The sequence below is a fragment of the Triticum aestivum genome, chromosome 6B (genome assembly GCF_018294505.1).
Source record: "Triticum aestivum cultivar Chinese Spring chromosome 6B, IWGSC CS RefSeq v2.1, whole genome shotgun sequence".
In the NCBI taxonomy this organism is placed as follows: Eukaryota; Viridiplantae; Streptophyta; class Magnoliopsida; order Poales; family Poaceae; genus Triticum; species Triticum aestivum.
Window position 1 is genome coordinate 206,922,772 of NC_057810.1, and position 19,241 is coordinate 206,942,012.

The following is a 19,241-nucleotide window of genomic DNA, read 5'->3' on the forward strand; positions in this document are numbered from 1 at the left end:
TTTTGCCACATGTACAATCTAACAGACTCCATGGTTGAACTTAAGCATAATGCACAAACCTCAAAACAACAGTGGTTCTCCTTTGTTCTAGAATCTTCTGTATCATAACTGCACAAACTTTTTTTCTAGTTGAATTGCCATTATTTGTTTTTACTTCATGCTTTACAATGCACAATTCCATGAATCATAAAATAGATTAAGGGCTTCTTTGATTCAAAGGATTCTCAAAGGAATTTTGGAGGATTCTAATCCTTAGGAATTTTTCCTATCTTGGTTGTTTGAATCATAGGATTGTAAACCATAGGAATTTTTCCATATGATTCATTTGCACTAGATTTCATAGGAAACAACCCATCCACTCAAACCTCTTTGAAAGAATTCTGCGTTTTTTCTATGCACAATCAAACACACGTACAATCCTGTAGGATTCAAGACGAGATTCCACTATAATCCCATGTTTTTCCTATTCCCGCGTTTTGGAAATCCTACGAATCCAAGAGGCCCTAGATTTTTTATAAAAACTAATTGATTTTGAATGAGATGAACTATAAGAATTAAACAAAGGTCTACATCAGGCATACATGACTCAGAGCTTACATGCTATGGTGTGGTATTTATTCATAATTTGGTTGCAAAATCTAACGCGTGCAATGCACGTGTACCTTACTAGTACTTCGAGTATGTGCAAAACACGTAAATTAGAATTCCAGTGGAACGCTACACAGTGTCTCTCTTACAGTTCATGGAGCCATGTTGCACATGTGGAGGCGTTGTCGTGACCTCCTTGTGTGGATTGATCACAGTGACGTGCTGCTGGTTCAAGAAGAATGTATTCGTTCTCCTTGAGCCACACTGGCGGTACATGCACGAAGCGAAGATGTGCACACACGCCACGCACGCACTCATTCCCTCGCACGCACACGCGGGTTCACGGGCGGAAGCAATTTTTTACCAAGATCTACCCCATGTGATAATTTGGCATGTGTAAAGTCCTTCACTTCATTGATGGTCAACTAATACAGCGCATGCAAATTGAGTGGACATGAGGGCGGAAGAAAGACATTACTACTCCACTGCGTGCATGCGAGTAGTTAAATCATGGGTTGCTAGTAGTACTATCATTGGTCTCCTTCGTATTTTGTGCCAATTTTCAAGAGTAACATAATATTTACGCATTTGAGCAGTGTAGTCTACTTGAAATTTAGGTTCCACTAAACTCATTGGGAGCCGTTTCGGGCCTCGAAACCAAAACCATCAATTAATATTTACCATGTTCCCATCACATTCGAAAGCTTGCTCACACCTACTAGTACGTACCAAACCTGAACGTGTTCCCACTATGCAGGTATTAGTACTAGTGCTAGTACTTAGGTTATAAAAAGGGGAACTACCTAACCGAAAATTACTCTACCTTTCCTCCTCATAAGTGCTTCTTCTTCGTCCGTCCTTGCCATGGCCGGTGAGCAGAGCTCTAGGTCGAGAACTACTCGTAACAAGGGAGCGGCAACCAAGGCTGCGGAAAAGAGAGGGCTAGCCACCACGCAGAGACCTCGAAAGATCTCTCATGGGCAGGCGATGGCTCCCAGGAGCGACCTAGCCGTGGAGGCGAACAAGCTGAGCCGACGGCGCTGGAGTCGTTATCCCTCGACGGCATGCCCGATCAGCTCAATAAGGACCTCAATAAGCAGAAGGAGTTCATCCATGACTTGGTGGAGCTGCTGAAGGAGAGCCTCGACGACATGCCCGCTGAGCTCAATAAGCAGGGGGAGTTGACCGCCGGCTTGGTGATGCTTCTGAAGAAGAGCATTGCCTCGGAGAAGAAGGCGACCGGCGAAATCCTGCAACTTCAGGAGGATAAGGCGAAGCTCTACCACGAGCTCGACCTGTTGAAGGAGAAGAACGTCGGCTGGAAGAAGCTGCATGAGAATAGTAGTTCCTCGATTAAGATGTTGTAGGCCCTCGTCATGGAACAGAAGGAGGAGTTGGCGAAGCTCAGCATCGAGCACCCGGTTGCTGTCAAGGTACATAATGCGGCCGTGGAACAGATGTTGAAGGCTCGCGTCGAGAAATCCCACGTCATGGACAGAATGAAGAAGATGGCGGAGGAGACGCGCAATGAGATGGAGGTCGTGGAGGCGATGAGGAAGCAGTTACGACTCCACGACAAATTAGATCATTTGGGGTGATAATCTTCCTTCTTATTTTGCTCTTGTGTTTCATCTTTTGCTTCGGGTGTTTCGCCGCACGTGTCACATTCTCTGCAAGGCATGAATAGAAAAATGCTAACAATGAGATGACTAGCAAATTAGATCATTTTTTATAACCATATGGCACTGGGCTGCTGTGTTTCGTGCTCCCCCATCGTAGTACTACTCAAGTGGAAAACTTGACTATACCGCACGGTTCTTTGCTCCTGCTCGGGTCGTTGGCACATTTATATGAACAGTAAATCACAAGGCCCTGCCTTCCAGCAGTAATGAGCCGTCAAATCACAAAGGCCCTCGCCTCTCGTGAAACCAACCAAGCTAGACTACCCCGCCCTCTAGCCTTTAAAAAATGTATACTTTTGTACAGTAGTAGTATCGATGGATTGCGCCATGGAGCAAAACTTGAAATTAAAAAAAGGTGGTACATATAGAGAGCGCTCGTCGCCAAATTATGCATATAGTACTATTTAAAAAGCTACTCACAATAATGGTGTCCAGCACAACTCACCCCTAAAATAAAACTAAGCACCGTGAAATTCTTTGACAAACTAAGCACCCTGAAATTCTTTGACAACTAAACTGCTGGCTATATGATGTTGGCCATATATATTGTACCTATATAATGTGAAGAAATGAGTGGTAGTACTATACCAACTAAAAGATGAAATGTAAGAAATACTAGTATGTACGTACTAAAGAGTTAAAGTAACGAGAAGAAACATAACACAGTTCTGCTGGGGGCTCAGCACAACACACCCCTCAAATTAAACTAAGCACACCTGAAATTAAACTATGCAATAGAACCACCATGAGCAACAACACTACCACCTTACTCGGAGTCCTCGTCCACGTCCTCGACTTCGTCCTTGTCCCTCTTCCTCTTGGCCGATACTTGTTTGCTTGAACCGCACACTTGGCTCTTGCTCTTCATCCAACCCTTGTAGATATTGAAACAAAGGTAGCCATCCATTGCAGCATAGTGGATGTGGTCTATATCTAGTACATTCCTCTACCATGCATGACAATGAAACATGTAATGAGGTTTCTCCAGTTTACCATACGAAGGATGAACCATGGCTCCTGCCAGGGTCATCATTGAAGGCTGACCACTAGAGGGCAGCAACCGATTCTTTTGGAGGTCGAAGGGGTTACCTACAACGAGGCCTATCCGACCTAGGACTCTTTTGTCGTTCGTAAAGTCTATAGTGACGAATTTGACTAGGTCGCTCTTGAGGAAGTTCTTAAAATCCTGGCATTCAACGTCGACATGGCATATGTGGTAGACCAAGCATAAGTCATGCATGCAAACCTGGATCACAGCGGGCTTCTTCCTCTCTTTCTCCTTTAGATCCTTCTGGCGTCCCAGGACTGTGGTGTACTCAATGTATAGCCCAGCGACCCACTCATCATCTGAGTTTTCGAACATGCATCTAAAGCGAGCAAGGCATCCTTTCACCGTCGCGGAAGAACGGGTCTAGATGACGTCGAACTCATCACTGGTGATGGTTCTAACCTTGTACTCACCGCCGATCATTGAGATTTGGGACGCCATGGAATGTTAGGATTAGTGGAACTGCCGTAATGTGAAAGGACGGGACGACTAGGAGCGAACCGCTGTAATATTAAAGGACGTGTGGGGACGAGTGGGAGCGAACTGCCAGCGTGCGAACGGCGGGGTAGTGTCTTTCCGTTCTCCCATGATACGGGCTTCCGAGAGCCCTTGGATCTGAGATCGAACGGTTGCATAGCGTGATTGTAGACCTATGGGTGAATATCCTATCCTGGAGGGTTATTCTGCAAATTTTCAGCAACTTAGCATGTGACCATTCGATCTCAGATCCAAGGGATGCCAGCCGCTCGTATCATGGTCGCGCCTACCATGACCATCGCGTCGCTCGCGCGGTCGCGTCCTTGAAGATTTAACACGGTGCGTTAGGCTATCTGATGTTGGCATGTCATACATAGTCATCACTTAGTGACTCATACCACAACAAGGTTAGCTATAAGGTTGGTTGTAAGTGTATTTTTTTACTTCTCTCTATCTCTTTCTTTGTACTCCCTCCATCCCATAATATAAGAATGTTTTTGACACTCAAAAACGTTCTTATATTATGGGATAGAGGGAGTAGTTTTTATTGCATTTGCCAAGGAGTGACCTCTTCCAATGAAATGGTGCTTAGATGAGCTGCTAAGGGCATTAAATGGCTTAGCAATCAAGTCCCCAATGCATAGGTGCTTATTAGTTTTTTGTTGCTAAGTTTGCTTCATTTAATTAGCTATAGACTCAAAATTGTGTTTTCACCTAGGTACACAAGCTTAGCACCGTTTCTTCCATGGGTCACCAAACTAGTCTCTCTCTTCTGAATTAACTTGCCACATCAGACTTTATGCCTATGTGGCAAGCTTAGCACATGTAGGAGCAAGTAAGTACAATAGTGGGCTATAAGCCCGCTTTACATGGCATTTTTGCATATGTGGAAGAAAGAGAGGCAAGGAAAAAGTGGAGAAGTGGGCTCTCATGCAAGAGCCAGCCTCTACTACATGGTGGAGCTAGCATTGGGAGAGGCACCTGTATGGAGGTGGTTAAGTATCAGGAGACTCACGTCAATCGTAGCGTCATAGTTAAAATGATAATGGGAAGTCAAATCACGGGGCGCCACCTGTCCAGCAGTAACTCGCTGTCAAATCACACAGCCCAACATTTGCAGTAGCCTACTCCCTCATCTTCTCGCGTCTTTGTCAAACCGACTAGGCGGAACTGCCCCGCCTACCGCGCAGGAAAAGCCCCGCCCTCGACTTTCAAATAGTACATCATCCATGGATTGCGCCATGGAGCAAAGCCTCAAGAAAACGGCGGTACACATGTACGAGTATACAACACGCCCTCGCGTTCGCGTCGCACCCCAGACAGTCGATCGGTCTGGCACGCTGCTCTCCGAATGGAACACACGTCATATTGTGTTTGCACACACATGTGGGACCACAATTGAGAACCGACCATAGGAACACTCCCCGGCCGCGCAAGTCGGGTGACTTAATAGAAGAAAGAGGCGAGCGATAGTACTAGATAAGTGTTGTACTACGTTGGTGCCTGAACGATCCCTACAAGAAACGGAAGATCAGTTCATCCATGCATGTGACCAGACTCCAGCAGACACGTCTGGATTGGCTATCGTCTACATATCGTGCAAGCTCTGTTGTACAGGGCTGTAGTTCTTGTGATAAATCTAAAAAAAGGTTTCTTGTCATCTCGCAAAATTAGGTGTCATGTGCTTCGGATCACTGCGAGGGTTAAATAGCGACAACTGAGTTGGGCTAGTCATTGGGGGCACATGCATGAAGACTACTCGGCTGCCATCTAGGTTGAGCCGGCTATGTTAATTAGGACATCTATCAACGGACCCTTTTTATATAAGCTTATCTTTAATTTGAGCTTTGATCCTCGTCTAGTTTGTCCGTCGGGATTCATGTTGTCTCCTTTGGGCAGTGAGGTTATGATTTCTTATCATGTGGCATTTTTTTCATGTTATATGTTATTATCTGGTGCTTCAGATCAAAATGACGACAACTGCGCCTACGGGCCACGTGCATGAAGACTTCTCGACGGTCATTGACGAGGTCAAGCCAGCTCCGGTAGACAAAAGAAAACTAGTACTCCACTATATAGGCAGGAGCCTCCGCGCTTGCTTGCTAGTGTTGCTCTCTTCACACTGTCTCGTCCTCTCCAGATCTAAACACGACAGCGGTGGCCACACACTCTCTCTCTCTCTCTGCTCACCGCTGGTCACAGATCTAGCCGGACCCTCTCCGTCGGGGAAGGTGAGAAGGAGCAATGTTCACGCGGTCGTCCTCGACAACGGCTCTTACCCACTACCGGCGCGTCCCGATCAGCATGCCTTGCAGTTCTCTCCCAAGCACCTCTGGCAAGGGAGGGCATCCGACCCCTTCTTCCTCGCTGTTGTAGTGTGGGCAGATCTGGCCTCCTGCTGCCCTCCTAGCGACATCCTGGCGACCCTCGGGTATAACTTCCTTCGAAACCGGCCTTGCTCTACTTCCGAGCTCCTGACATCATTGCATTTGTATCTTTTACTATTTCTCAGGCCCCCTCGTAGATAGGATCGATCGGTTGTTCGAAAACCACCTAAATGTTTACGGTTAAGAGGTAAAACTAGTTCATGCACTCGAATCTAGTACTACTTGGTTCAAAGAAGGAGGAAAGGGGGTGGGGGTGGGGGAAGATTTGTTACCTAAATCTAGGACTTGGTCAAAATAGGAAATAATAGGGGCGAAAAGTAGCGGCAACTGGCTATCCAACTGGTCTCTAGGTCTAATAGGGAAATAAAGGGAAATGCAATACAAACTCAATATAAACCCGGTCTATTGGTTGAAAAAGGAAAGAAAGTGGGGACTGGGGGACAAGTCAACAGAGTAAGTCCAGCACTAGATTTGCTAGCCTCACACAGTATAAGGTGGCTATACCGAACAAAAATGGGACCAACCCAGATATCCTGTTCTGATGTTTGTTGCCTCGAAACACTCTTATGTAATACCACTGGTAAAATGTAGGAGTCGCAGATTTAAAAGTAAGGACACGTTAAACCAATGTTGTTTTCAATGTAATGCCCCCAGTAATATGAATCAATGGCACTTTTTTACATGTCCTGCTAAATTTCTCGTTAAGATAGGTTGCTTCTTTTCGTTAGAAATGCAACTGTCCTAGTCCGCCTACTCTCCCGTGCCCAAATACCGACTCTGTAGAAGCTGTTAATGTAATGTTGCTGGTAAAATGAAGCAATGACACCATTAAAGTAATGTCATACTAAACGGTTGTCATAGTTAATCCTAATGCCCACACTAATATCTAGCAGTGTTGCTGCTTTAGAAATTGCTACTGTCCCTGTAGGATTGCCATTCAGATAAGGAACATGCTTCTTTTCATTTGATGCATGTTTCATCACTTGTTAGTCACCCTCCTTTCCACCTTTTTTGTGCAAACAGAGATATACATTTCACGCTCGATCTTAGTTGAACTGCACAAATGATATCCAAATTATAGTTGAACATTCCAGGAGCTTCACAACCAACCTTGATGTTGCTCAATTTTATTGCAACTAATGAAAAAGAAGCTCTATGGGTTTCGTTTTCTGATGGAAATGGACCCGGGGCTAGAGCCTTTTTCTTAAAAAAATGAAGAAGAAGCTGCTAGTTCACGAGACATTGCTTCATTTTAGGTGAACTGCACCAAAAGGTCCCATGAATTGAATCATCCATGTTGGTGACTGAAAGAGACAGTTTCAGCATCCCAGTCTAAGCACCCCCAGCCTCCATCCTTGCGATGCACGGTATACCTCGTTTGCCACCTGCTCGACCCTAGTGTCACTGATAAAAAAGTGCTTCTCTTTGTTAATGTATGTTTCATCAACTAGTCCAATTGTTAATGTTTAAGCGTTTCTGCAAACTGGGGTGCTTAATTTTAGTTGATCTGCACAAAAATAGATATTTGAATGTGTCAAGGCGCCTCCTTGTTCATCACTGGCAGAAGGTATATCTGGGAGACTTGGGATGATTTCCAGTATGAGACGTACCGCATGAGGCATCACAGGGCCCATCTCGCCCTCGCAGCATGGCATACTATGATACTATCGCAATATTTTCTTCTATTTATTTTGTGTGTTTCATCAACTAGTGCCACTATAATGTAATCACGCTTTTTCATTATCTGTGCAAACAGGGTTATTCAGCTGCATTTTGGTGGAACTGCACAAATGTACGCATGGAAACGGCATATATGCAGGGCCCAAGTAAAAATTACCGACACCAACCATGCTCCATGCACGCATTGGCATCCACCACCACCAGTGGGATGTGTGGCGCTCTCTGTGGATGGATCTTTCTCGGCAACAAATCCTCTTAGCCAAATACTAGTAGCTTATATTGGCAGTTTTCTAGGGAGTACTCTTTTCTGAAAGAAGCACCAATCTATTTTTCTTTATTTGTACATTGTGTCACAACTTTGACCCAAAGGTCCAGAGCTATTTTAGGGTGATTGGCGTAGTACTCGGAGACTGATTGTAAGCATGATTTTCATTAGCTGTCACACTGATTGTAGGCATGAGCAGGTGGAAGATTAGGTTAGTGCGAAGCTTACCTTAAACCCTACCATTGCCGTTGAAACGAGGCAAACGTCGAGGGAACCGTGGAGAATGGCGGGAAAGCGACGTCGCGCCATCCAGCCTCCTCTTGCGGTGGGAGAACGAATACTCCTATGCTCCAGCTGGCTCTGCACCCTCACGAACGGCACACCATACTCGATCGGTTCTTTATTCATGTTCGACCTTCGACCTGTATGCCCACCACCTCCGCCTGACTGTCGCCTCGGGCGAATCTGTCTGCTCCATCGCCCAGAGGAGATACTAGACGAACTCGAAGGACTGCGGCATGACTGCCGTCGAGGAGTACATGTACATCGCCGCCCTCATCGCCGTCATCTCGCTCTTTCGCATACATTGCCACATGGACCTCACGGTCCTTGAAATCTCCCACTCATTGTCAAACCAAGTAAGGATCTCCTTCAACCTGGCTAACTTTGCCTGGTCGCCGTCGGTGATCTGCCTGATTCGCTGTTGCATCCTCTCCATAGATGTCCTTCTGAGTGGTCTGGTGCTAGCTTTGGAAGATGGAAGGAGAGATGGTGGTCTTGCAATAGAGAAGAGGGAGAGGCGAGACAGTGGTTTTGGAATGGAGATGATGGAGAGGAGAGGAGGTGGTTTTGCAATGGAGAAGAGGGAGAGGCGAGATGGTGGTTTGGAATGGAGATGATGGAGAGGAGAGGAGGTGGTTTTGCAATGGAGAACATGGAGAGGAGCGTGCGGCAGTGATTTAGGATTGAACGAGAGGGCCGGCGTGCAGTGAGTGGATCAAAATCGAAATCAATTTACCCTTCAATTAAGAAAGCGACCCCACATTAACTAGTCTCCTTTTATTCTGGGTCATAATTGACCATGATTTTCGCAAATAAAATATATGTTATACGTTGCAAAAATAATATAATTTGAAAGTACATTCAGATACGAACCAAACGATACAATTTTTGGTGACATGCATTCACATTTTTCTTGTCAAATACAGTATGTGGTCAAACTTTGACCCAAAATACGCAAACAAAAAAAATACTTAGAAGACCAGCGCCGCTCTTCCGCTCTTCTCCTCTTAAACCACCGCCGCTCCCCTCCTGTTACAATCTAAATCCAGCGCCGCTCCTCTCCTCTTCCATTTCAAAACCACCACCCCTCCTCTCCTGTTCCAATCCAAAACCAGTGTCGCTCCTCTCCCATTCTAATCCAAAACCAGCGCTGCTCCTCTCCTCTTCCATTCAAAAACCACCGCCGGCGAGTGAAGGTGCTGTGGAGAAGTAGATCGATGGAGGAGTACAACCGATACGTGAGGATCGTAGACGGCGACCCTGTGAAGCTAGCTAGGATGTTGGAGATACAGTCTTGGTTTGACAACAAGGACCAACTAGCAGCGATGGCGACATCCATGGCCAAATATCTGCTATAGAGCGAAAAGGCGGCGATACTCCCGGAGGGAGTCGCGCGGGAGTACATAGAGCTGCTCCTCTGGGCCATGGAGCAAACAGTTTCACCGAATCCGGTCGTGAGGGAGCGGTTGTGGGAGTATCGATCCCAGATGGAGCATCCATCAGATATTGAAGGATCGAGCATCTACAGGGTGCTATTTGTGAGGGTGTCATGCCAGAGTGAGCCGGTGGAGTCTTTGTCGACCGAACCCAACTGCAGGAGAAGAAAAGAAGTTGGCCCGATGACGCTTCCCCGCCATCCTCTCCCTCACCGTTCACATCGTCTCACGGGGCGGCTGTCGGCCGCCGAGGAATAGGAGAGGACTCCCCCCCCCCCAGCCTAATAGTCGGGTAGGTTGTGAATTGTCAGGAGGAGCTTAGGGTTGTCAGTATTTGCAGGTTGTGAATTGTGTTTTGTGTTGTGTATTTTGAGAGTACTTTCAGATATGAATGCCTTTTGAATTTCAGATTTGCAGTATTGAGCATATGAAGTATTTTATGAATTATAGAGATCTATTTTTAGCACTTAAAAATGTAGTTTCATAGGAGTATAAAAGTGCAGACAATGTGATTCTCAGAGAAGAAACTGCAAGTTTCAGTTTCAGCTAAGAAACTGCAAGTTCAATTTCAGATAAGAAACTGCAACTTTCAGAGACAGAGCATTTATATTAACACGGCCTTTTCAAACAGGGTTAACATCATGTTGGAAGTTTTATTCATGGTCGAAAATGGAACTACCAGCCAGTTAACACCATGTTGATCAACATTCATGCATAGCACATCTTCATATGATGCACAGTCAAAAAGATATGCTATTTTTAAAATGCCCACACAATGTCGAGTGTGCAAAACATAGAGAAAACGAGGGATGAAGTTTTGGCAAGCCCATCGACCTGGTGTGCATACATGACAATGGGGACCCACATGTCAATAAAGGCAGAGGCAAAAAAATTTGAGATATTTTCCCTGCACAGGTGGAATAGAACCCGGGTGGAACAGCTGTTAGGTAGTGTCACTTGGCCACCAGGCTAGTTCAGTAGTTTCATTAATAATAAGGCACTTCCTCAGGTGGTCGGATCCCCTCCTGCGCCTTTGTGCGCTCACCGCGACGCCGCTGTCTGCCGTTGTGAACATGCTGAACAAACGAGAGGAATCTGGAGAGGACTGTACGTGGAGAGGCGGACAGTCGGGACCCACCAGGTCTATGGACGTACGCAAGCAAGTGCCTCATCAAAAAAATACTTCCTCCTAATGCAATACTGACGTTGGGGCCCACGGGTTTGTCAACATAGCTACATTTTTTAGGTGCTTCAACATAGTTACTATAGGAGATAAATTCACAACGAAGCCGGGGAGCTTTTTTTTTAGGGGAAAGCCAAGTTTTATTCATCAAAAACCACAAATTGTGGGATACATCTTGGATCAAGAGGTTGGCCAAACCAAACGTGGCGCGCCGAACCCAGTGAAAGCGATGACTTGGTTGGACTATGTGCCTCCATATTGGATGCACGAGACTCGAAAATGAAATTACAATGGAATGAGTTTGCTAGAATTTGAATTTCGCTAATGACAGCTCCAGTACTGCCTCTACAACCCTTGTTGATGTTGCTGATAACTTGCTTGGAGTCAGAAGAGATCACAAAATTTGGTAGTTGGAGATCTGCCGCCAGTGCCAAACCCTCTCGGCAGGCGATCGCTTCCAGAGCTTCCGGGTCGTCCAATCCTGCAATCACCAAAGATGAGCTGCTAAGATACGCGCCGGTTTCATCCCTGCACACCGCCGCAGCTGACCCCCTGTTGCCCCTATGGACCCCAGCGTCCACGTTGATCTTTGCATGGCCTTGAGGAGGGGCTTTCGGCCTTCAGCTCCTTCTCGTTGTTCCCGCTCTAGTCACCTGGGGTGGTTTGACCTTCAGTATGTCTAGCTCATCAATAAAACTGGTGATGAAGCCGTGTGTAGAGTGAGGCTTTGAAAAATCCCTTCATGAATTGCCTTCCGTCTCGCTGCCCAGATTGCCCATAGCATAACTGTGAGCCTCACAAAAAGCTCGTGTGACATTGTCTCCATCAAAGTGAACAGCCATTGTTTGGCGTTTGGTTCAGTTATCGCTGCAAGATTTTCCGTGATCTCCACGTCCATCAGTGACCATATGCATCTGGACATTGAACACTCTATTAGGGAATGCCTCCAGGAGTCTTGCGCGCCATGAAGCCGGGGAGCTGGCAGGTATCATTTATTATCACTGGGGCAACAAGTATTAGTTGGGTTTTGGGCTGCCCCGTCTAGGCTTTCTTTTTTAACATGCGCAGCCCACGACCTCGGATGGGAGGTCCATAGGCTTGTTTGTATTTTCTTGAGGGCCGTCATGTATCAACCAGCCTATGGACAGCCTATGGACCTCCCATCCGAGGTTTTATTTTTCCTGAAACATCGGCATCCCAATTTATGTTTTTTTAAGAAAACGCACAGGTTTGTTCTATTTTTCTATATAAGAATAGGAACGCCTGGTCCAACTTATGTTTCCCTTCTAACTATATTATATATATTTAAATTATTTTATATATTATTATATATTATTTTTATTGTCATCATATATTTAACAGATACTTACATATGTAAGAAAACAATATCCCACATCTAATTAACTTATAAAAATAATTTCTTAACAATAAAATCCTCGATTGTTTTGGCACGAAAATCCTAGTTATTGTGTACAAAAGCTTGGTAAGATTTAAGGATGAATGTAATAATAAATCACTTATTATTTAAATATATTTATAACAAAATGCTCAGCCCCTGTTTATTTTTTGATAACATTGCTGGCCCAACCCAACATTATAATTAGAATCAGCCCAGCAAAATCATGTATTTTGAGAAAGTGTAAATGGCCTGTAATTTTTTAGGAAAAAAATAAATGGGCTGCATGGACGCTACATTATTTGTTCACCCAGCTCAGCTAATGGACTGTAATTCAAAAAAAGATCAAATTGACTGTAAATTCTAGGTTTCTTTGCCCGTTGAGAGCGCATCACCACATTGTCAGCGATCTTGTCCAAGATTCTCATAGCAACATACTCATCCAACACTTCACTTGAGGACAAGGTATGGAAGTCTGGCCTTTGACGGATGATGGATGGCATGGCCTTGTGGTAGGGCATCATGGCCTTGAGAAACTTGTGCTTGATCCAATTGTCATTCATATCCTTGCTCCCATGATCTCGGAGTGAGATCGCGAGAGTGGTTAATCTCTGGTAGAGCTCACGAGGTTCTTCATCTTCATTCATCGCAAACTCATCGGCTTCATCTTGCACCACTTCATAGTTGGAGCGTTGAATGCTTGCGCTTCCATTGTAAATGGAAACAACATGTTCGCAAGCTTCCTTGGCCACGGTGAAGGGTCGGAGATGAGCAATATCTTTGGGTGGAATTGCATCTTGAATAATGAAGAGAGTGGACTCGTTAAATTGATTATCCGTGGCTTCTCTAGGGGTGAAGTTGCTTGGGTCATGAGGGTAGAAACCTTTCTCAATAATTCTACAAAGGTTAGTGTTACTATGATTTAAATGACATGTAAAGCGATAGAACCAAGAGGCAAAATCTTCATTTTTCACAAACTTAGGAGGAGGACCAACATGATTTAAATGAGTGGATGGAACCGGTCCTCCATAAGTAAGAGGTGGTTCAACATGGGCAAAGATGTCGTTACCACTTCTACTACTAAGCAAGGGAATTTTATCACTGGAAGCTTCCCCCTTATTGGAGTTAGCATCCGCCACCTTGTTAGTGGGAGAGACCACTTCCAATAGTGTGGTGGATAACTTAAGACCATCAAGAAACTCCTTGAACATGCCTTTGACCTCAGTCGTCATGGAGGTTTTCAATGTGTCTAAAGCCGCATTGAATTCCTCACGTGAGACCGGGAATCCCCAATCGGCCGTAGACGAAGAATGATTCACATCGAGATGCTCCTCCTCACCGTCTATGGTGTCAACCATACTCTTAGGATGGTAAAGTCCTTAATTAAGAGACGAGGCTCTGATACCAATTGAAATGATCAATATAGTTGACTAGAGGGGGGGTGAATAGGCAACTAACATTTTTTTGCTTTTCTTTACCAAATTAACTTTGCATCAAAGTAGGTTATCTAGATATGCAACTAGGTTAGCAACCTACATGATGCAACAACAACAAGCACTCAAGCAAGCAAGGGATACAACACAATAAGCTTGCACAAGTAAAGGTGAGAGAAAACCAAGAGTAGAGTCGGTGGAGACGAGGATGTGTTACCGAAGTTCCTTCCCTTTAAGAGGAAGTACGTCTTCGTTTGAGCAGTGTGGAGGCACAATGCTCCCCAAGAAGCCACTAGGGGCACCGTATTCTCCTCACGCCCTCACACAATGTGAGATGTCGTGATTCCACTATTGGTGCCCTTGAAGGCGGCAACTGAACCTTTACAAACAAGGTTGGGGCTCTTTCCACCATGAAATTGGAGGCTCCCAATGAAACCACGGAGCTTCACCACAATGGAATGTGGCTCCGAGGTGACCTCAACCGTCTAGGGTGCTCAAACACCCAAGAGTAACAAAATCCACACAAGAAAGTATGGGTGAATAAAATATCCTTTGGTGGAAGTGTAGATCTAGGTCTCCTCCTTCAATCCCTAGCAAATCAACAAGTTTGAGTGGCTAGAGAGAGAGATTGGGCAAGAAAGCTTGAAGGGCATTAATGGTGATGAGAGAGAGGCAAGAGGTAAGGGTGGTAGGTGGAAGAACCTCCTTTATATAGCAAACCCTAAAATCCAACCGTTACTGGGAAAGCAGTACTACAGCGGTACAACCGCTCCTTGTCCCGGTACAACCGGGGCTCACGGGTATACTGCAGAAACCTAACAGGCGGCACAACCAGGCAGACAAGCGGTAGTACCGGTTGTGGAGAACAACCGGAACTACCACTCTGACACCGCTCAACCACCACCTTGAAACCGAAGGGAGTCACCCTTGTGAGCGATGATCGAGCGGTACTATTCCGGTGCAACCGCCTGGCCCTGGTAACCTGGGTGGCTAAGTCCCAAGCAGTAGAACCGCTTAGAGTACAGGTGGTACCGTTGTGCAGAGCACGACCGGAACAACCGGGCCACCACCGTCTGAGTACCACATCAAAACAGAAACCTGACCGGTTGTTGAGCGGTACTTGGGCGGTATAACCACCAATGACACCCCACAATCATTTTTATGCATGGTGGCGGTACCACTGCTCGGGGACAGTGGTACAACCACTTGGTCATGAACTGGGATTGAGGGAGTCCTGGATTGGGGGGTGTCTGGATGGCCGGACTATGACCTTTGGCCGGACTCCCGGACTATGAAGATACAAGATTGAAGACTCCGTCCCGTGTCCGGATGGGACTTTCCTTGGCGTGGAAGGCAAGCTTGGCGATACGATATGAAGATCTCCTCCCATTGTAACCGACTCTGTGTAACCCTAGCCCTCTCCGGTGTCTATATAAATCGGAGAGTTTTAGTCCGTAGGACGAACAACAATCCTACCATAGGCTAGCTTCTAGGGTTTAGCCTCTCTGATCTCGTGGTAGATCCACTCTTGTACTACCCATATCATCAATATTAATCAAGCAGGAGTAGGGTTTTACCTCCATCGAGAGGGCCCAAACCTGGGTAAAAACATCATGTCCCCTGTCTCCTGTTACCATCCGCCTAGACGCACAGTTCGGGACCCCCTACCCGAGATCCGCCGGTTTTGACACCGACATTGGTGCTTTCATTGAGAGTTCATCTGTGTCGTCACCTTTAGGCCCGATGGCTTCTTCGATCGTCAACCATAATGCGGTCCAGGGTGAGACTTTTCTCCCTGGACAGATCTTCGTATTCGGCGGCTTCGCACTGCGGGCCAACTCGCTTGGCCATCTGGAGCAGATCGAAAGCTACGCCCCTGGCCATCAGGTCAGGTTTGGAAGCTTAAATTACACGGCCGACATCCGCGGGGACTTGATCTTCGATGGATTCGAGCCACGGCCGAGCGTGCCGCACTGTCCCGATGGGCATGATCTAACTCTGCCGCCGGACAGTGCCCAGAGTGCCGCTCAGGTGTCCGCTCCGATCATTAGCTCGGAGCCGACTGCGCTAGTCGGGGATGGACGGTTGGACACCACCCTGGGAGCCGCAATCTCTACGGCGATAGAGCCGAATACCAGCCTAGTCCTTTGCAAGGCCCGTGACTCCAAGGTTCCGGACTCCGCTCCGGACTCCGTATATTCCGCACCTCTTCCGATCGAACCCGATTGGGCTCTGATCATGGAGTTCACCGCCATGGACGTCTTTCAGCACTCGCCCTTTGGCGATATCCTGAATTCACTAAAGTCTCTCTCTTTGTCAGGAGAGCCCTGGCGGATTACGGTCAGCATGGTTGGGATGCGGACGACGAAGAAATTCGAAGCCCCAGGTTTATCCCGAACACCCTTGTGGAGCTCGACTAGCTGCTTCAGCTAGTCGCTCAGGGGCACCGGATGTTCGGCCTCAGCACACTGAGACCAGAACACCTTTTCCGTCGAGCTCCCCTCTTCGGCTTGGTAGAATGCGGCAGCATCAGACACACTACGGGGCAGATCGGCGAACGCTCGTGGAGAGCTCCGGATTCGGGTAAGTAACAGATAATTTACTTTTATATTCTTGCTTTGCATAAAGAATGCCTTACCCGCCGCTATCTTCTTCATCGCCTCGATCTCCTGGAGGGCCTTCTCGGCTTCGGCCTTAGCGGTCTTGGCACTCTCAAGAGCCAAGGCGAGCTCAGACTCTCGAGTCTTCGAGTCACGCTCCAAACTCTCGTGTTTTTCCACGAGAGCCTGGAGCTCTTGCCGCACCTCCGCCACCCACGCCTCCTGCTTCTCTCGCTCGGTGCGCTCCAAGGCCGCACTGTTTTCGGCTTTGGACACCGCTTCCTTCAGGGTCGCCACCTTGGCCGTGGCCCCTGCAACATTTATGTTGGTCCTGTCATTATTTGCAACCAAGTATTTCTATATACATTTATATATGGTACTACATACCCTCCTTGTCCTCGAGCTGCTTCTTGGCACGGCCGAGCTCGTTCTTAGACCGCTCGAGGTTCTCCTTCAAGGCATTGACCTCCGCAGTCAGTGCGGCAGAGGTCAGCAGCGCAGACTGCATTCCCATATTGACATATTTTTGTTAGACTCATGTGTATATCTTTTTAGATCCTCAACTCGGCTTTTCTTTCCGAACGTCGAACTGAGCATCAGGGGCTACTGTCTATGCAGTAACATTTTTATATATGTTTTCGAACACATACCTCAAAGCCTGTTAACAGACTTGTACAGGCTTCTGTCAGCCCGCTCTTGGTGGACTGAACCTTCTGAATCACCGCACTCATAACAGTGCGGTGTTACTCGTCGATGGAGGCGCCGTTAAGCACCTCCAGCAAATTGTACGGCGCCTCCGGATGGACGGAGGTCACTGGCGTCGTAGGCTTGCCCTTCTTACGAAGGCGCCGCCTGTCGGACTCTGGAGCCGTTGATGGCTCCGGAGCAGTGTCCGGCCCGGGGCCGGACTTGGATCCCTCCGGGGCTTTACCCCCTTTGGGCCTGGAGTCCGGGAGGTCGCCTTGTGGCGCCTCCAGGACCACCTCCTCCTAGTTTAGTCCATTTTGGGACTCCACCTCGGCGTCGTCCGTAGGGAGAGGGGAGGAGGCCGTCGGAAGTGAAGCACTATTCACATCCGATGAATCCAAGGAGCCACTCGTCGAATCGTCGAGCTGAGCTCTGGGCGGACTGCATAATTAAATTCGCCGTCAGAAGCTACCGAATAATAGAGGAGCGCCATAAGTCATTCGGGTAACCGGACACTTACGATTTTGCCAGGGGCTTGACCCTGGATGGCCATTCCTCCCCACCGTCTTCGGCATCGGAGGCGTAGTCCGGCAGAAGGGTCTTCCCCTTCTTGGACCCTCCGGCCTCCCTAGTTGGGGCGGCCTTCCTTTTCTTTCCTTCCCCCGTTGGAGGGGGAGAGCCTTCTTCTTCTTCCTCCTCCTCGTCCTCAGAGGCGGAGGGTGCTTCGGGGTTGTCTGGCAACGAATAAGCAAAGGCGGAAGAAGACGTAAATGGAAAGGGTAGATTCTTATCCCCTTATATGGGCGGCCGAAACTACGAGCCCTCACCAGTCTAATAAAACTCGCTTATCTCCCAAGCGCCGCGGTTAATGGCGCGGTTGGGTTACCCACGCCCGTATTGATGAGAATCCCGGAATAAGGGGACACGATCTCTGCTTTGACAAGACATGGCAAGGAAACCGCCTCGCTAAACGCGCTGAGGTGGAACAGTAAAACGATTCGAATAAAGGCTTGGCCGTGGCGTGATGTCACGCTGCGGAATACGTCAGCAGATTAGATTTGTGCAGATATTATTCTCTCTACGGTGGTATGTGGAACTTATTTTTGCAGAGCCGGACACTATCCTTGTGTTCAACATCTTCTATGAAGTATTCGGAGTAGGAACCCGCCTTGCAACGCCGAAGACAATTTGCGCGCCGGACTCGTCGTCATTGAAGCCTGGTTCAGGGGCTACTGAGGGAGTCCTGGATTAGGGGGTGTCCGGATGGCCGGACTATGACCTTTGGCCGGACTCCCGGACTATAAAGATACAAGATTGAAGACTCCGTCCCGTGTCCGGATGGGAATTTCCTTGGCGTGGAAGGCAAGCTTGGCGATACAATATGAAGATCTCCTACCATTGTAACCGACTCTGTGTAACCCTAGCCCTCTCCGGTGTCTATATAAACCGGAGTGTTTTAGTCCGTAGGACGAACAACAATCATACCATAGGCTAGCTTCTAGGGTTTAGCCTCTCTGATCTCGTGGTAGATCCACTCTTGTACTACCCATATCATCAATATTAATCAAGTAGGAGTAGGGTTTTACCTCCATCGAGAGGGCCCGAACCTGGGTAAAAACATCGTGTCCCCTGTCTCCTGTTACCATCCGCCTAGATGCACAGTTTGGGACCCCCTACCCGAGATCCGCCGGTTTTGACACCGACAGGGATGTTCAACCCCAGGGTATCACCCCTGACGTGGTGGTTGGGTCGGTGCCAAGGGCCAGCGGTACAACCGCTCGAGCGAGAGGTACAACCGCTGAGGATACACATCAACATTTGAAAAGGAGGAGAGCTCTCTCTCAAACAAGAAATGGAACACAAAGGTGGGTGAGTAAAATGTGTACGTGCAATGATTCATCCAACTCCTTCCAATGTGGATTCCCTCTTAATAGTATGGGTTTCCTACGACCAAAGAGATAAACACATAGACAAACACCGTCTTCGATCTTTTCCTTCTAGAGAGAATAACAACTCGATGCAAGCCTAATCCCGAGAACCTGAAGCACTAAACACAAGATTAGACCAACAAGGAGTTGTCATCATCATCCAAAACAT